At 39.6% G+C, this 18824-nt stretch overlaps 1 long non-coding RNA gene across 1 annotated transcript; it reads left to right on the top strand.

The window, feature by feature from the left end:
* The first annotated feature begins 475 nt into the window (after nt 1-475).
* LOC124517972 (uncharacterized) lies at nt 476-15140 on the top strand. The gene is made up of 2 exons (XR_006963602.1): nt 476-564; nt 14772-15140. It is a non-coding gene; the product is annotated as an uncharacterized LOC124517972 (long non-coding RNA).
* Nucleotides 15141-18824: the final 3684 nt, after the last annotated feature.

Below are 18824 nucleotides of genomic sequence, written 5' to 3'. Positions count from 1 at the left end.
TGGTGTACATGTTATTCATGGCCAAGCCATCTAATGTTCTGATTTGTTTTTCTCTCTTGTGTAACTTTTGTTTTCTCTATAGTTAATAATTGTCTTTTTTCTTTTCTTAGTTTTCTTAGTGGTTACTATTAATTCAGTTACCAACCTCTTTGCGAGTTGTCTAAATCTCTTGGGTATGTCCAGACATATGTCCTAAAGGTAGATACTCTATTCAGTGATCTGTGCATCTCATCTATCTCCCTGTCTTCCCTGGCCACATGCCCAAGGCCATCACTGCTTCCTCTTCCTGGTGTGGAGACCATAGTTACATTGTTTTGTTTCTTCAAGCCACAGCAGTCTGGTTTCCACATGCCCCACGGCTCTGCAGTGACCTTTGTCAAGGTCAGGTTTGTGTTGCTAAATCTGATGGGCACTTTTCTTTTTCATCTTTATGTCTCAGCTGCATTTCACACCCTGGACATTGGACTTCCTTGAAGCAGTTTTTTTTTTTTTTTTTTTTTTTTAATCATCTGTATCTACCTTGGGTTGTGTTCTTCCAGAAGCAGACCCTGAGGAAAGATTTGGGTAAGGGGGTTTGTTTGAAAGGTGTAAGGATTACTCACAGAGGGTCATAGAGGAAAGGCAGATAATAAAGGGTACATTAAGATTTTTTTCCTCCAGCTTTATTGAAGTATAATTGAGAAATAAAAATTGTATATATTTATAGTGTACAGATGCTTTTATATATGTGTATATTGTGAAATGATTATCACATTCAAGCTAATTAACATTTTCATCATCTCACATAGTCATCTTTTTTAAGTTTATTTTTATTTTTATTTTTTATTAAAAAAATGTTTTTAAGTTTATTTATTTATTTTGAGAGAGAGATAGTGCAAGCAGGGTAGGGGCAGAGAGAGGGGAGAGAGAGAGAGAGCCTGACATGGGGCTCAAACCCATGAACTGCGAGATCATGACCTGAGTTGAAGGCAGATGCCCAACCAACTGAGCCACCCAGGCACCCCTAAAGTTTACTTATTTAAGTAATCTCTACACCCAATGTAGGACTCAAACCATTACCCTGAGATCAAGAGCCACATGCTGTTCTTACTGAGTACCCCTCACAGTTATCTTTGTGTGTGTGTGGTGAGAACATTTAAGATTTACTCTCTTAGCAGATTTCAAGTATACAATATAGTATTATTAACTATACTCACTTTATTGTACATTAAATCTCCAGAATTTATTCATCCTGTATAACTGAAACTTTGTACACAGGGTGCATTAAGTCAGTTACCTTAGTGGGTGACTGGACCTTAATCCAGAGGGGAAATGCTGGGAAACAATGAAAAACATACCTCAGAATTATGCCACGTAAGATATGAAGGACCGAGGGCATTTATATACCAACTTCTGAAAGTTATTGGTTGAGAGCTGCTTTTGGGGTGAGGTGGGCATTAACTTCTCTGCACTTCCAGCTTAATGGGTTGCAGCCCTAGCAGCCTTCTGGAAGTTGCCCAGTGGGTTTGAAGGGTGTTAGCATCTGAGGGATTTGAGGATAGGGATCTGACAGTGTCTGCTACACTCCCCAACTACAACTGACCCTTGAACAACACAGGTTTGAATTACATGGGTCCACTTACACCCAGATTTTTTTCAATAAATATACATATAGTACTGTAAATGTATTTCCTCTTCCTTATGATTTTCTTAGTAATATTTTATTTTCTCTAGTTTATTGTATTGTAAGAATACAGTATATAATACAAATAACATACAAAGTATGTATTAATTGTTTATGTTGTCAGTAAGGCCTCTGGTCAACAGTAGGCTATTACTAATTAAGTTTTGGGGAAGTGAAAAGTTATACATGGATTTTTGAGTGCATGGCAGTCAGTGCCCCAACCTGTGTATTGTTCAAGGGTCAACTGTAGAACATAAGGTCTAGGAGGGCAGGGATTTTCCATGTTTTGCTTACTTCTAGATCTCTAATGTTTGGCACATAATAGTTGCTTAATACACGATACTGAATTTTAATGAACACATGAATGAATGAGGAATTCATGGATTCAGTTGTAAGGGTTTAGCAAGAAGCTAAAAACTGTACAGTAGATGGGTTCCTGTGTGGCTCAGTCAATTGGGTGTCTGACTTTGGCTCAGGTCATGATCTCACGGTTTGTGAGTTCGAGCCCTACATCAAGCTTGCTGCTGCCAGCGCAGAGCCCACTTCAGATCCTGTCCTTTTGCTCTCTTTGTGAAAATAAACTAACAAAACAAAACAAAACAAAACCTGCAGCAGTAGATATTGAGGAAGCTAAACACTTTAGGCAAATGAGCCTCATATACACATGGAAAAGAGGAAGCAAGGGGAACCCTTGTAAAGAGGAAAACTTGAGAATAATTCAGTTTAACATAACCATGGAATTAAAATAAAATGACATGAAATCACTGGGTTCTTGTTTTTACACTTTTATTTTTATTTATTTTAAGGTTGAGGAAGATTTTAAAACTTTATCATTATTCTAACTTTTTAAGTAATTTTGACATCCAACATGGGGCTTGTTATCATGGTCCTGAGATCAAGAGTCATATGTTCTATTAACTGAGACAGCCAGGCACCCTGGAATCACTGAAGTTCTTTTTTTTTTTTTTTAATGTTTATTTTTGACACACAGAGAGAGAGAGACAGAGACAGAGCATGAGGAGGGGAGGGGCAGAGAGCGAGAGGGAGACACAGAATCCGAAGCAGGCTCCAGGCTCTAAGCTGGCAGCACAGGGTCCGATGCGGGGCTGAACTCACCGACCGCGAGATCATGACCTGAGCCGAAGTCGGACGCTCAACCGACTGAGCCACCCAGGCGCCCCATTGAGTTCTTAATAATGCCACTGAGCTGCTGAGTACCCAACTCTGGAACCCACCTCTGGGTTTGTTCTGTGATATGATACACTGGTTAAGGTTTGAATTTGTATCTCCGTTATTTGTAGTCCAAAGCATCCCGACAGACATAAGCACTGTTGCAAAAAACTTGGTATATAATTATATATAACTTTTATGTGCTTCAGTTTCTTCATCTCTAAAATGGGGGTTATAATATCTTCTTCATAGGATTTCTATGAAGATTGGAAGAGTTAACACACTTTGTCCTATGTTATTAAAATGTTCAATTTTCAGAATTTGGCATTTTTCTATTTTTGGTATTTTCTATTTTTACCTTAATGTATCATGATCAGAGAATAGGGCATTATTTCTGCTCTTTTGTGGCATAAAATTGGAATGGTTTTTGTAAAATGTGCTTCAGTGTTTAAAAAACTATATTCTATTTCTGAAAATTAATCTTTAATATATGTCTATTAATGCTGCCTATTAATTCAGATCAATCAGTTCATTCCATGTCTATAACTAAATCTGAACTTGTCCTACCTTTTCTACTTTCTAAATCTTTCCAAGATTCACCTCTCCCTTCCAGGTTCTAAATGGACATTATTCCAACTTCTTCTCAAATTCCAGTTTGTTTCTAGACTCAGTGCTTTATCTTTAAGATCTTTGTGTTCTATACTCTTAAAATAACTTTCATTATCAAGATTCTGGAAGAAGACTTGGAGCTATGGCTTTTCTGGCATCATTAGTGGACCCCATTTTATTCTTATTTTTATCTATATATTTATTTTGGACCCCTTTTTAAACCACACTTCTTTTTGTTCTGTTTGTGAGCAGGAAGTGTCTGAAACCAGATGTTCCTCCTTTCTATATGCTGTCAAAATTTAGCCTCCTTCCCTCCCCCCACATTGTTCCGGGCATTCAGCTTTTGGCCACATTATTGCTCCAGTTCTCTGTTGCAATGGTTCTTACACTTTTATATCTGCAGACTAATTTTTTTGAGAGCAGAAGACATTATGGAACCACCCACTACAGCTTATCTAGGCTTCGTTGACATTTTTATGACCCAGGAAAGGAGTTTTCAGTGTGAGCTAAAGAGCTAAGAGTGAGACCAGTTTTACAATAATATCTTTGGTACTTTTCCTTACTGTTTCCTTTTTTCTTACTCCTTATTTGCAACATTCTTTGTCTTATCCTGAATTGAAGTTTCAGTTATTATTTATTCAATCAACATTTGCTAAGCTCTATTTAATGTGTCATGTACCATGCTTAGTCTTGAGTATATACATTTGGATAATTAAAAATTGTTGCCTTCTTGGGTCATGATCTCATGGTTAGTGGGATTGAGCCCTGTGTTGGGCTCTGCGGTGACCACAGGGAGCCTGCTTGGGATTCTCTCTCTTTCCCAAAATAAACATTTAAAAAAGTCATTAAGAATTTTAAAGAATTTAAAGAATTAAAATCCAACCAATAGAGACATCAACATAAAGCAGCTGGTAATACTGCTGTCTGTCTATAGCTCTTTTGTACAAAGGTCTCAGTGATGAGTCTTCTACTGGAGTGCTATGAAATGAAAACAAATCTTTTTTTCTTTTTAAAAAATTGTTTATTTATTCATTTTGAGAGAGAAAGAGAGAGCCCAAGTGAGCTGGGGAGGGCCAGAGGGGGAGAATCTTTATTTCTGCTCAGATCATGATCCCAGAGTCCTGGGATCCAGTCCCAAGTAGAGCTCCACGTGGAGTGTGGAGCTTGCTTGGGATTCTCTCTGTCTCTCTCTCTCTCTCTCAAATAATAATAATCATAAAGTAGAAAAAAATTTTATTTGCTCATATTTCAATATTTCTAAAAATCACTACTTTCTAGATTCTTTGCCAAGGAAATGCAATCAGCAAATACTTCTTGGGAAGATAGCTTTAGTTCTTATCTTATGTGAATTATGTCTAATGATACACAAACATGTACATATAAAATACAATTAAAATACTTCTTAAACATGTAAAAATTTGTTGCCTTCAATAAGCTATAGTGGGAGAAATAATCTCATAAACACTTAATGAGAATACAGTGTAAGAACTGCTAATAGAGCTGTGAACAAGAGAGCCTGGGTCTGAATAGGGAAATCAGGGCAAGCTTCTCAGAAGAGGTGAGTTTGATTGACCTTTGGAGGAGTTTCTAGCAAGTTTCTAGAAGTAAGAGTTAATAACAGGGGCGCCTGGGTGGCGCAGTCGGTTAAGCGTCCGACTTCAGCCAGGTCACGATCTCGCGGTCCGTGAGTTCGAGCCCCGCGTCGGGCTCTGGGCTGATGGCTCAGAGCCTGGAGCCTGTTTCGGATTCTGTGTCTCCCTCTCTCTCTGCCCCTCCCCCGTTCATGCTCTGTCTCTCTCTGTCCCAAAAATAAATAAAAACGTTGAAAAAAAAATTAAAAAAAAAAAAGAGTTAATAACAAAGAGAGGCAGAAGGAAGGCATTCTACATGTGTTCAATGGTAGGTTGTAGTTACATAAATCTTCCAAATAAATGACTCCAAACTGAGTGGCTTAAAGCAACATTAATCATTGCTGGTGGACATGCAAAATGGCCCAGCCACTTTGGAAGACAGTTTGGTGGTTTCTTACAAAATTAAATATACTTTACCATACAATGCAGCAATCATGCTCCTTGATATTTAACCAAAGGAACTGAAAGCTTATGTCCACACAAAACCCTGAACATGGATGCTTATAGCAGCTTTATTCATAGCTGTCAAAACTTGGAAACAACTGAGATATCCTTCAGTAGGTGAATGGATAAATTGTGGTACACCCAGACAATGGAATATTATTCAGTGCTAACAAGAAATGAACTATCAAATCATGAAAATACATGAAGGTTTCTTAAACATTTGTTATTAAGTGAAAGAAGCCAGTCTGAAAAGGTTACATACTGTATAATCCCAGCTCTATGACATTTTGGAAAGTACAAATCTATGGAGGCATCAAATATATCACTTTGGTGGAAGATGCTGATAATGGAGGAGGCTAAACTCATGTACAGATAGGAGATGTATGGGAAATCTTTCTATCTTCCTATCAATTTTGCTGTCAACTTAAAACCGCTCTAAAAAATAAAAGCTTTCTCAATCTCCCCCCCCCCCCAATAATGATTTCTTCCATGATTTATGTGGGTCAGGAAATTGGGGATTGTGTGACTGAGCAGTTCTGACTTAGTGTCTCTCATGACGTTGTGGTCAGATGTTAGCCAGGGCTGCAGTCATCTGAAAGCTTGACTGGTGTTGAAGGATCTATTTCCAAAGTAGCTCACTCACATAGAAGGTGAGTTGGTATTGGCTATTGGTGCGAGACCTCAGTTCTTCCCCATCAGGGCCTCTTTACAGGGTAGCTTAAATGTCTTCACAGCATGGTGGGTGGCTTCCTCCAGAGTCCAGAGCTAGCAATCCAAGGGACTAAGGCAGAAGCTTAAATGCCTTGGAAGCCACACACCTTCACTTCTTTTGCATTTTATTAGTTACCCAGGCCAGCCATAATTCAATATGGACGGGGTGTGAATATTAAGAGAGGAAAATCATTAGGAGACATCTCGAATGCTGGCTACCACATATGGCATGCTAAATGTAACTGATGCAGTGAGCTTGGGTTATGTAAATGGTTAGGAATGAGGCTGAAAGTTATCTATGTACTAAATTATCAGGGGCTAAGGAGTTGGCTTTTAACAGTTGGTGGTAGGGAAATATTGAAAGATTTTAAAGAAGGCACCTCTAGAGGGTTGAACTGTCTCTTCTTATCTAAATTTGTCAGCAAGGTATCCAACACATTTAAATAAGCTCCAAACGTTCTCTGCTTTTTCTTTGGCCTATTTGAAAATTCACATAGATTTACATACATCCCATTGTTTAACTTGTGTTAGGCTGATATTTGGAAACTGTTAGTTTGTATCATATGCCAGCTTGGATATTCTTCCACTATGTAAAACTTAATATCTCTGTATTAGTTGGGATACTTACAGTTGCAAATAAAAAATTCTACTCACAATGACTTAAGCAATAAAAATAATTTACTGGCTCATGCAACTGGAAAGTTCAGAGATAGAGAGGATTCCAGATGTGGTTTGATCCAGAGTTTCACATTTTCAGGAGGCATCTGGCTCTGTTTCTATGCTGTGTTGCTTTATCCACAGGTGGAATTTCTTAATGGTAGCAAAAATGTCTGCAGTGGTTCCAAGTTTTATATTACACTGGAAAGAGAAAAAACTCTTTGTCCTCAGATCCACTTTGATGAGTCTGGCTTAGGTCACATGCTCACACTTAAACCATTTGCTCAAGTGAGGCGTATGGAATATAAAGATTGGCTTAGTTTAGTTCATATGCTCCACCCTTGGAGCTGGAGAGAACCTTACGTCACATAGTTCTCTAAATGGATATTAAGAGTTGCTGGGAAGAGGGAATTGGATGCTGGGAAGGTTACACGGATGACGGGGATTAAGGAGTGCACTTGTGATGAGCACTGGGTGATGTTGGAATTGTTTAATCACTATATTGTACACCAGAAACTAATATTACACAGTATGTTAATTAACTGAAATTTAAATAAAAACTAAGAAAAAAAGAGTTGCTGGGAAGATGGAAATTGGATGCTGGGGAGGCAACCACAAGTGTCCAATACAAAATTAAACTGTGATGTGGTTCATCTAAACAACATTTCCTGAGACCCAGCAAAATATAGTGTTGGGTCCTGGGATAGAGCCATATTGTACACATACAATATATGTGTATATATTCACTACACCATATAAGGTATATTTCTAGCTCAAGGACTACAGTGACAGGGGTGTGATCTACTCTTTCATTCCTCTTTCTTCTCTTTCCTCTTCTTAAAAATTTTTAAATTAATTTATTTTTTAGACAGAGAGAGGGCATATTTGCAGATGACATGATAGTCTATGTGGAAAACCCAAAAGACTCCACCAAAAAACTGCTAGAACTGATACACAAATTCAGCAAAGTTGCAGGATATAAAATGAATGTACAGAAATCAGTTGCATTTCTATATATCAATAATGAAGCAGCAGAAAGAGAAATCAAGGAATTGATACTATTTACAATTGCACCAAAAAACATAAGATAAAAGATCTGTACGCTGAAAACTACAGAAAGCTTATAAAAGAAATTGAAGACACAAAGAAATGGAAATATATCCCATGCTCATGGATCGGAAGAACACATGTTGTTAAAATGCTGATACTACCTGAAACAGTCTATACATTCAATGCAATCCCTATCAAAATAACACCAGCCACAGCTAACATCATCCTCAACGGGGAAAAACTGAGAGCTTTCTCCCTGAGATCAGGAACACGACAGGGATGCCCACTCTCACCATTGTTAACATAGTGCTGGAAGTTCTAGCATCAGCAATCAGACAACAAAAGGAAATCAAAGGCATCAAAATTGGCAAAGATGAAGTCAAGCTTTCGCTTTTTGCAGATGACATGATATTATACATGGAAAATCCGATAGACTCCACCAAAAGTCTGCTAGAACTGATACATGAATTCAGCAAAGTTGCAGGATACAAAATCAATGTACAGAAATCAGTTGCATTCTTATACACTAACAATGAAGCAACAGAAAGACAAATAAAGAAACTGATCCCATTCACAATTGCACCAAGAAGCATAAAATACCTAGGAATAAATCTAACCAAAGATGTAAAGGATCTGTATGCTGAAAACTATAGAAAGCTTATGAAGGTAATTGAAGAAGATTTAAAGAAATGGAAAGACATTCCCTGCTCATGGATTGGAAAAATAAATATTGTCAAAATGTCAATACTACCCAAAGCTATCTACACATTCAATGCAATCCCAATCAAAATTGCACCAGCATTCTTCTCGAAACTAGAACAAGCAATCCTAAAATTCATATGGAACCACAAAAGGCCCCGAATAGCCAAAGGAATTCTGAAGAAGAAGACCAAAGCAGGAGGCATCACAATCCCAGACTTCAGCCTCTACTACAAAGCTGTCATCATCAAGACAGCATGGTATTGGCACAAAAACAGACACACAGACCAATGGAATAGAATAGAAACCCCAGAACTAGACCCACAAACATATGGCCAACTCATCTTTGACAAAGCAGGAAAGAACATCCAATGGAAAAAAGACAGCCTCTTTAACAAATGGTGCTGGGAGAACTGGACAGCAACATGCAGAAGGTTGAAACTAGACCACTTTCTCACACCATTTACAAAAATAAACTCAAAATGGATAAAGGACCTAAATGTGAGACAGGAAACCATCAGAACCTTAGAGGAGAAAGCAGGAAAAGACCTCTCTGACCTCAGCCGTAGCAATCTCTTACTCGACACATCCCCAAAGGCAAGGGAATTAAAAGCAAAAGTGAATTACTGGGACCTTATGAAGATAAAAAGCTTCTGCACAGCAAAGGAAACAACCAACAAAACTAAAAGGCAACCAACGGAATGGGAAAAGATATTTTCAAATGACATATCGGACAAAGGTCTAGTATCTAAAATCTATAAAGAGCTCACCAAACTCCACACCCGAAAAACAAATAACCCAGTGAAGAAATGGGCAGAAAACATGAATAGACACTTCTCTAAAGAAGACATCCAGATGGCCAACAGGCACATGAAAAGATGTTCAGCGTCGCTCCTTATCAGGGAAATACAAATCAAAACCACACTCAGGTATCACCTCACGCCAGTCAGAGTGGCCAAAATGAACAAATCAGGAGACTATAGATGCTGGAGAGGATGTGGAGAAACGGGAACCCTCTTGCACTGTTGGTGGGAATGCAAATTGGTGCAGCCGCTCTGGAAAGCAGTGTGGAGGTTCCTCAGAAAATTAAAAATAGACCTACCCTATGACCCAGCAATAGCACTGCTAGGAATCTACCCAAGGGATACAGGAGTACTGATGCATAGGGGCACTTGTACCCCAATGTTCATAGCAGCACTCTCAACAATAGCCAAATTATGGAAAGAGCCTAAATGTCCATCAACTGATGAATGGATAAAGAAATTGTGGTTTATATACACAATGGAATACTATGTGGCAATGAGAAAAAATGAAATATGGCCTTTTGTAGCAACGTGGATGGAACTGGAGAGTGTGATGCTAAGTGAAATAAGCCATACAGAGAAAGACAGATACCATATGGTTTCACTCTTATGTGGATCCTGAGAAACTTAACAGGAACCCATGGGGGAGGGGAAGGAAGAAAAAAAAAAAAAAAAAAAGGACGTTAGAGTGGGAGAGAGCCAAAGCATAAGAGACTGTTAAAAACTGAGAACAAACTGAGGGTTGATGGGGGGTGGGAGGGAGGGGCGGGTGGGTGATGGGTGAGGGCACCTTTTGGGATGAGCACTGGGTGTTGTATGGAAACCAATTTGTCAATAAACTTCATATAAAAAAAATAACACCAGCATTCTTCACAGAGCTAGAACAAACAATCCTACAATTTGTATGGAACCAGAAGGACCCTGAATAGACAAAGCAATCCTGAGCAAGAAAACCAAAGCTGGAGACATCACAATTCCAGACTTCAAGCTGTATTCCAAAGCTGTAATCATCAAGACAGTATGGGACTGCTACAAAGACAGACACATAGATCAATGCAACAGAATATAGAAACCAGAAATGGACCTGCAAATGTATGGCCAGCTAGAAAGATTATCCAATGGAAAAAAGATAGTCTTTTCAGCAAATGGTGTTGGGAAACCTGGACAGCGACATACAGAAGAATGAACCTGGACCACTTTCTTACACCATACACAAAAATAAATTAAAAATGGATGAGACACCTACATGTGACAAAGGAAACCATCAAAATCCTACAGGAGAAAACAGGCAACAACCTCTTCGACCTTTAAGAGTCTCTTATGGTTTGCCTCCCTCTCTGTGCCCCTTTGGATCAGCATTTTTGTATCCTTTGGATAAATATGTAGTAGTGCAATTTCTGGGTTGTGGGATAGTTCTACTTTTAATTTTTTGAGGAACCTCCATACTGTTTTCCAGAGTGGCTTCACCAGTTGGCAGCAACTTCTTACTAGACATGTCTCTGGAGGCAAGAGAAATAAAAACAAAAATGAACTATTGGGACCTCATCAAGATAAAAAGCTTCTGCACAGCGAAGGAAACAATCAACAAAACTAAAAAGCAACTGACGAAATGGGAGAAGATATTTGTAAATGACATATCCGATAAAGGGTTAGTATCCAAAATCTATAAAGAACTTATCAGACTCAACACCCAAAAACCAAATAATACAGTGAAGAAATGGGCAAAAGACATGAACAGACACTTTTCCAAAGAAGATATCCAGATGGCTAACAGACACATGAAAAGATGCTCAACACCACTCATCACTCATTATCAGGGAAATACAAATCAAAACCACAAGGTTACCATCTTGTCATAATGGTTAAAGTCAACAACTCAGGAAACAACAGATGTTGGTGAGTATGTGGGGAAAGGATGCACTGTTGGTGAGGATGCAAACTGGTGCAGCCACTCTGGAAAACAGTATGGATGTTCCTCAAAAAATTAAAAGTAGAACTATCCCATGACCCAGCAATTGCACTACTAGGTATTTAACCAAAGGATACAAAAATGCTGATCCAAAGGGGCACATGCAACCCAATGTTTATAGAAGTGCTATCAACAATAGCCAAATTATGCAAAGAGCCCAAATGTCCACCGACTGCTGAATGGATAAAGAAGTGGTATATGTACACAATGGAATATTACTTGGTGATCAAAAAGAATGAAATCTTGCCATTTGCAACAATGTGGATGAAACTAGAGTGTATTATGCTAAATGAAATAAGTCAGAGAAAGACAAATACCATATGATTTCACCCATATATGGAATTTAAGAAACACAGCAGGTGAACATAGGGGAAGGGAAGGAAAAATAAGATAAAAACAGAGAGGGAGGCAAACCATAAGAGGCTCTTAAATACAGAGAACAAACTGAAGGTGGCTGGAGGGGAGGTGGGTGGGGGGGTGGGCTAAATGGGTAACGGGCATTAAGGAGGGCATTTGTTGGGAGGAGCACAGGGTATTATATGTAAGTGATGAATCACTAAATTCTACTCCTGAAACCAATATTACATATATGTTAACTAACTTGAATTTAAATAAAAAAAGCAGACAGAGAGAGAGAGCGAGAGAGAGCAAAGAGGGGCAGAGGGAGAGGGAGAGAGAGAGAATCTTAGGCTCCACGCCCTGTACAGAGCCTGATGCAGGACTTGATCTCATGACTGTAAGATCTGATCTGAGCCAAAATTGAGTCAGCTGCTTAACCGACTGAACCAATCAGGCTCCCCACCTCTTTCCTCTTCTAATTGTAGCTCCAAGGTGAGACACTGGGAGAAAAAAATTGGAGAGATGACAGCGGGTTCCTTACATGCCTGGCTGGCTATTGTAGTCACCTCCTAATCACTCTGGTGCAGGCTGCCCCTAGTCTTCTCTCTTGCTCATGGTTTTCGGGATCTGAGGTTTAAGGTGTTCTTTGGTGTGATATTTAGCTTTACTATGGGTCCTTCCCTGCTGAGGAGTCCCTTGGAGGGGGAAATGCGCAACTCATTTTGCCTCTCTAGGATTAGCCTATTTCCTAACACGTGTTTATTTGGAACCATGAAGTCTCCATCTTCCTGTTTCTTGGTCTTATTTAAGCTGCACATAACTTTTCTGGAGGAAGAATCTTATACATACAGACTTTCCCCAAATCTCAATGTCTGTAAAGCCCTGAATATGGAGACCCTGAAGCTGAATGCGACAGTAATGATACAAGATCAGGTTATTTGTCAAACTGTACCAGATGTTCTAACCAGAGGAATGATAATGATAATATGGCAGAGAGAGCTGGTTGTCTCCTGGTATCTATTTTCTTCTTCTTCTTTAAAAATTCAACTCCAAATTTTATTTTATTTTATTTTTTTCTGATCAGTAAGCGATAGTGATTTTTATTTTTATTTATTTTTATTTTTTTGTTATTCTTTATTTTTTATTTTTTAGTATATGAAATTTATTGTCAAAATAGTTTCCATACAACACCCAGTGCTTATCCCAAAACATGCCCTCTTCAATGCCCATCACCTCCCCTCCACTCCCTCCCACCCCCCATCAACCCTCAGTTTGTTCTCAGTTTTTAAGAGTCTCTTATGCTTTGGCTCTCTCTCCCACTCTAACCTCTTTTTTTTCTTTTTTTTCCTTCCCCTCCCCCATGGGTTTCTGTTAAGTTTCTCAGGATCCACATAAGAGTGAAAACATATGGTATCTGTCTTTCTCTGTATGGCTTATTTCACTTAGCATAACACTCTCCAGTTCCATCCACGTTGCTACAAAGGGCCATATTTCATTCTTTCTCATTGCCACATAGTACTCCATTGTGTATATAAACCACAATTTCTTTATCCATTCGTCAGTTGATGACATTTAGGCGCTTTCCACAATTTGGCTATTGTTGAGAGTGCTGCTATAAACATTGGGGTACAAGTGCCCCTATCAAATTTTAGCTAGGCATATGATTACTTGGAGTAAAGACTACATTTCCCAACCTCCTTTTAAGCTATGTGTAACCATGTGGTTAAGCTCTGGCCAGTGAGATGGAAGGGGAAATGATATGTGCAGCGCTTAGGTCATACCCTTAAAGGAAAGAGGCACACTCACCATATCCTCTATTTTTCCTGCCAGTGGGAAGGTGGACATCTTTGATGAGGTGGATGAGGACATACCTTGGGATAACAGAACAAACTGCTAGAAAGAGCCTGGCTCTCCAATACTGTGGATACTCTCTAACTTCCCTGGACTGTCAATAAGGCAGTCTGGCTTAAAGCTTTGTGATTTTTGGGGTCTTTGTTATAGCAGTGGAACCTCAGCCTCAACCAATACAAATTACCATTGGTTGGGTACATCCTACATGCCAGGCACTGTGCTAAGCTTATCACATACATTATTTAATCCTTACAACTTTATTGTTGTTAAGTAGTGCATCACTTAGGGCCTATTGGGAAAACAGACTCTGGCTAACAGGTAAAAAATGGAATTTACTGGTGGCTCATAGGATGAAAGGAAAGCAGACTCAGAGAGGACAAGAACCATTGCGTTGGCAGTCCTGACAGGAGAGGAAGAAACCAAATATTAATTTTATGCCTTTGCATCACTGTGCTCAAAATTCAAATTAAAAGTAGAGAGTCCAGGGTGCCTGTGTGGCTCAGTTGGTTAAGTGTCCACCTCTTGATTTCAGCTCAAGTCATGATCTCATGGTTCAAGCTCCGAGTTGGAGTGCCTGCTTGGGCTTCCCTCTCTCCTTCTCTCTCTGTTCCTACCCTGCTCATGCATGCTCTCACTCACTCTCTGTTTCAAAATAAAAAAATAGGGGCGGGGCACCCGAGTGGCTCAGTTGTTAAGCATCTGATTTCAGCTCAGGTTATGACCTCACAGTTCATGATTCGAATTCCACATCCAGTAAGCTCAAGCTCTGCTTCACGTGAGCTCAAGTCCCACTTCAGGTGAACACAAGCCCTGGATGAGCCCCACTTCTCTCTCTCTGCTCCTTGTTCACTTGCACCCTCTTTCTCTCTCAGAAAAAAACCTTCAAAATAAATAAACGTTAAAAAAAATAGAGAGTCCATTTGATCTTACTCTGGCTAAGAGGCTACTCATTTAGTTAAGGGAGGGTGTCACCTTAACATACATGGACTTACTGTATCACCAAGAAATTTATACAATGGTGGAGAGTTAACTGGTCAAAAGGAAACTGGCTATTAGCAAAAGAAGGGAAGAATGGTACTTAGGTACTGAGTGGCCTAAAACAACAAATATCCACTATGAGTAAGTAATATGATTTCCAATTATGTGAAAATTAATAAAAGGAAATCTCACTAAAGCAGAGAGAAGAAGGAGCTGTACCATTCAACATCAAGGAAGAATTGTTAATTACAGATCCCAACAGAAGACTCTTCAACAGGAAAGAATGATAAATTATAGGCCCCAACAGAGAAAGATGTGTACTGCATCACCTACAAGAAATTGATCACCCCTGCAATTCAGCCAATGAGAAATGGTCATCATCCTGAACTCTTGCTTCTCTCCAGTGGACATTTGTTCAAAATAACCCCTCCCAGCTTCTTCTTTCTTTTCTATAAAATAAAATTCCTCTCCTTTGTTTGTTGGACTTGCCTGTGGTTTTGCCATAGCTTCTATATATCAAACTGCAATTCTCTGCTATTGTTGAATAAACCTATTTTTGCTAATAAAATAATTGACTGTTTTATGTTTTATGTTTTAATAATTATTAGGAAAATGAGTAGTTATAGAGGTAAGTTAACTTGCTCAAAGTCACACAGCTAGTAGAAAGCAGAGCTGGTGACTGAACCCAAGTCAACGGCCGTGCTCTTTAACCATGATGCTGGGTGGCTTCCAGAGGCTAACTCAGACCAAGTATATTTATGTTTGAATCTCCACAGAGCAGTTCTGTGGTCAGTTGGCTTTCTATTGAATGATGCTGCTTCAAATAGGGTATAAAAATGGATCTGATGCTAGCCCTTTTCTCTATTGATGCTTGAATTTATTTAGCCAGAAACTGGGGTCGTACTTTGACAACAGAACAAAACAAGTGAAGTTGTCTCTACAGTCTGTTTTATCCTGCAGTGTTTTGCAGGATACAAGTGGTTCAGACAGCAATCAATGGGCCTCTCATGTATGAACACCTTCCTCTCCTCTTGTGGCACAGGAAGAACAAAACCCTAATTGCCTCAATCCTTTGAGTCCACCAATGTGGAATATAAATTATAAGAACACCTGTAGTATCTGTGGGCTTGATTGTCTACAAGGAATAGACACCTGCCTGAATTTCTACAAGAAAATAAGGGCTTGGTATGAAGACACGTAGGGATCAGGTATGAGGATATGTGGGGGCTGAACTAAAACTGGAAAGCACCCACAGAACCCAGGCTGCTCCAGAACTCACTCTGCATCTGTCTGTCTCAGGGGCTGTGTGGCTCCCTCATGGTATCTCCCTCCTCTCTGTGAATAGACTTCATTTCTTTACTGTTGCCTCTCTATTTCTTCACAGCTTAGTTCTCTCCAATCATCACTTCCACATTCTAGGCAGGGGGTTCAGGGAGGGGAAATATCAGCCCCTTTGTCCATCAAGGTTTCCCTTACATCTCATTGGTCGGAATGGGATCATATGGCCACTCCTGGCTGTAAGGCAGGCTGTAGGCAGCTTTTCCAGTCTCTTGGAGGCACAGGAGAGGGAGCTGGAGTTAACCTACTAAAGTATCTGCCCCAGGAGGTGGAATTTAGGTTAGTCTGCCAGGGTGGTTGAAATAAAATTTATCAAATGGCTTGAAACTATAAAGCACTGTAAAATGTTGGCTTCAAAATGGAATGCCCATTTGGAGAGTCATTTGGCAGTGAGTACAAAGGGCCCCAAAGTGTGCATCTAATTTGCCCCAGTCATTTCATCTTAAAAATTATATCTGGAAAAAAAATTCCAAAGAAGCAAAAAGTTGTGTGTAAAAAATTATTTAATGAGCATTACCTAAAACAAAACCACTAAAATGTCTCAATTGAGTAGAATACTTTATACCCATTAAAATGAGAATTCTGTAAAGCTGCATGAAATATTTGTGCTAAAATGTTCTATGACAAAACCATGGTACAGAATTAAGCCTACCCTATCATGACAAATTTGTAAATAATATCTTCTGGGAGTGAGTGCAGAAAAGCTGATGTATGAAATACTGTTCGCGTGTTAAAACGATCAGGAGAAAAAAAATACAATCACTATGGTTTCGTAGGCTTGGCCTAACTTCTCAATGATTGAATAGAGTCATGTATCTTGGGACATATCTGACCTACTCCCCAGAAATGATCTGTTCTGTGGAGTTGGGGAGAAATTGTTGCCCTTTGACATTTGTTTACCCCTCTCCTCTAGAAGCAAAAATATCAGATCAAAGAGTTTGCAGTTCTTCTCCTTCCGTTCTTTTCATGTGAAGGAAGTGTGGTTCTTTTGTCCTATTCCAGGATTTAGTAATTTTCTCCTCTGTCCTGCTGAGGTCAGGCTCTGAGCCACTTCTTCTTTCAAGGATGGGAAACAGGAAGAAGTATTTTAGGGGTGGTGGCAGTGCATAGTTGACTCTGCCCTGAAAGTGACCCCTGGCCAACCATACCCTTAGGGTGATCTTGGGAGGAATACCCCCAAACTCCCACAAAGCCTATGATATGACTGTTTGACCTGCCTGAAGTTTGACTTACTGCTTGGCAACTGAGGGAGGATGTGGAACAGTCTAGAATGCTTCTGAGTAAGTAACAGGCAACTTTGAGGCCAATACCCCCTTTATGTATCATTGGGATTGTGCTAGCCATATCATTGGTTAACTCAATAATATAATTATAATATAATTATAGCTAATGTTGATTGAATATTCACTACATGCACTGTGACATGTATTATCTCATTTAATCATAACAACAACTCCAAGAAGTTAAGTACTATTATTACCATCATTTTCTAGAGACAAGGAGGTCAAGAAATAACTTGCTTAATTAAGGTCAAAAAGTCACTTATTGAGATATGATTTTTAACCCCCTTAGTCTGGCCTCAGACCCCAAAGGCTTAATAAGATTGTTAAGAATGGCATTCAAGTGGATCTTTTGTCAGCAGTAAGTGTAATGGAAACAATATTTTGTTATATGTATTTTTCCAGAACCTTCTCAGAAGGTAGATCCTGTGTGTCTAGTTCCTTTAAATGTGGTGAGTCAAGCAAATTGAAGAGGTTTACACAGAGGTAACTTGTCTGGCTAGGTGGCAGAAAGAGATTTGGAGAGATGGGTCTGGGAGATTATATTGGAAGAGAGGAGCCATGATCCTAGGTGCCATGTGGGGCATGGGAGATTAAGGAGACCCTGCTACCTTCATTCTCTTGAAAGCAAAGCCAAAATACTAGGGAGAAGAAACATGGTAAAGAGGATTTATGAAGTTGAATATAGAGACTTGAGTATGAGCCTTGAAGATCTCTGGGGGAAGAATAGTCCAGTTAAAGGGAGCAGCAAATGTGATGGCCTTAAGATGGAAGTGTGCCTGGTATGTCTGAGGAACAGCAAGGAGGCCAGCATGGCTAGAGTGGAAGGAATGAGGAGTCAAAGAGGAGGTGAGCTGAGAGAAGTAAAGGTAGGAGAATGGGACAATATGTGCACAGTCACACAGGGCACTGTTGCCATTGACTGAATGTGGGAGAACATCTCCACAATGGTGCCTTGGCCATCTGGCACAGCCACATAGGCCACACAGGCAAAGGCTTGAACCACAGCTTGTCTGATTTTTGGTAGAACGTCTGTGATCTTCCCAGAAGAGAGAATATGGGAGGGCTTTGAGGAGCTGCTCTGGGGCCATCTCCTGCTTGCCTCTCTCCTTCCCTTAGGAGGCCATGATGAGCCAGTTTCTGTGGTCTCCCAGGTTCTGATGAAGTATAAAACTTTCTTGCCTCCCCACTCATAAGAGCTACAGACTAGAACTGCTTTGTCTATAAGTCTAGAATATAGACTTCCATTTTTTTGCTTATCCTTTTTGATCCTCACGACAAGAACCATGAGAAAATTTAGTTTTGCTATCTGTGTAAGTAATAATCTGTCTAAACTTAAAAGTGGCTCATTGTATCTTTACTAAGCCTATCTGTCCTGCCTTGGTCTGGCCTAGCGTTGTCTGCTTACTTGAGGCTGAGATGCAGCAAGGTGTAGGGAGCAAGATTGGGAGCCATTGGGCATTCCATTTTAGACATACTTGATTTGAGGTACTTGTTAGACATTGAACAGGCAGTTGGATATCTGAATCTGGACCTCAAAAGAGGGGTCTGGGATGGAGACATAAACTTTGGCAACATCAGCATATAGACGATATTTATAGCCTTGGGGCCACCTAAGAACAGAGTGTAGAT

This window comes from Lynx rufus, unplaced genomic scaffold, assembly GCF_022079265.1.
Source record: "Lynx rufus isolate CCGP_SWC_20201006 ecotype Redwood Valley unplaced genomic scaffold, mLynRuf1.p SCAF_23, whole genome shotgun sequence".
Classification (NCBI taxonomy): Eukaryota; Metazoa; Chordata; class Mammalia; order Carnivora; family Felidae; genus Lynx; species Lynx rufus.
The sequence above is the reverse complement of the archived record's forward strand: the minus strand, read 5'-3'. Positions and strand labels throughout refer to the sequence as shown.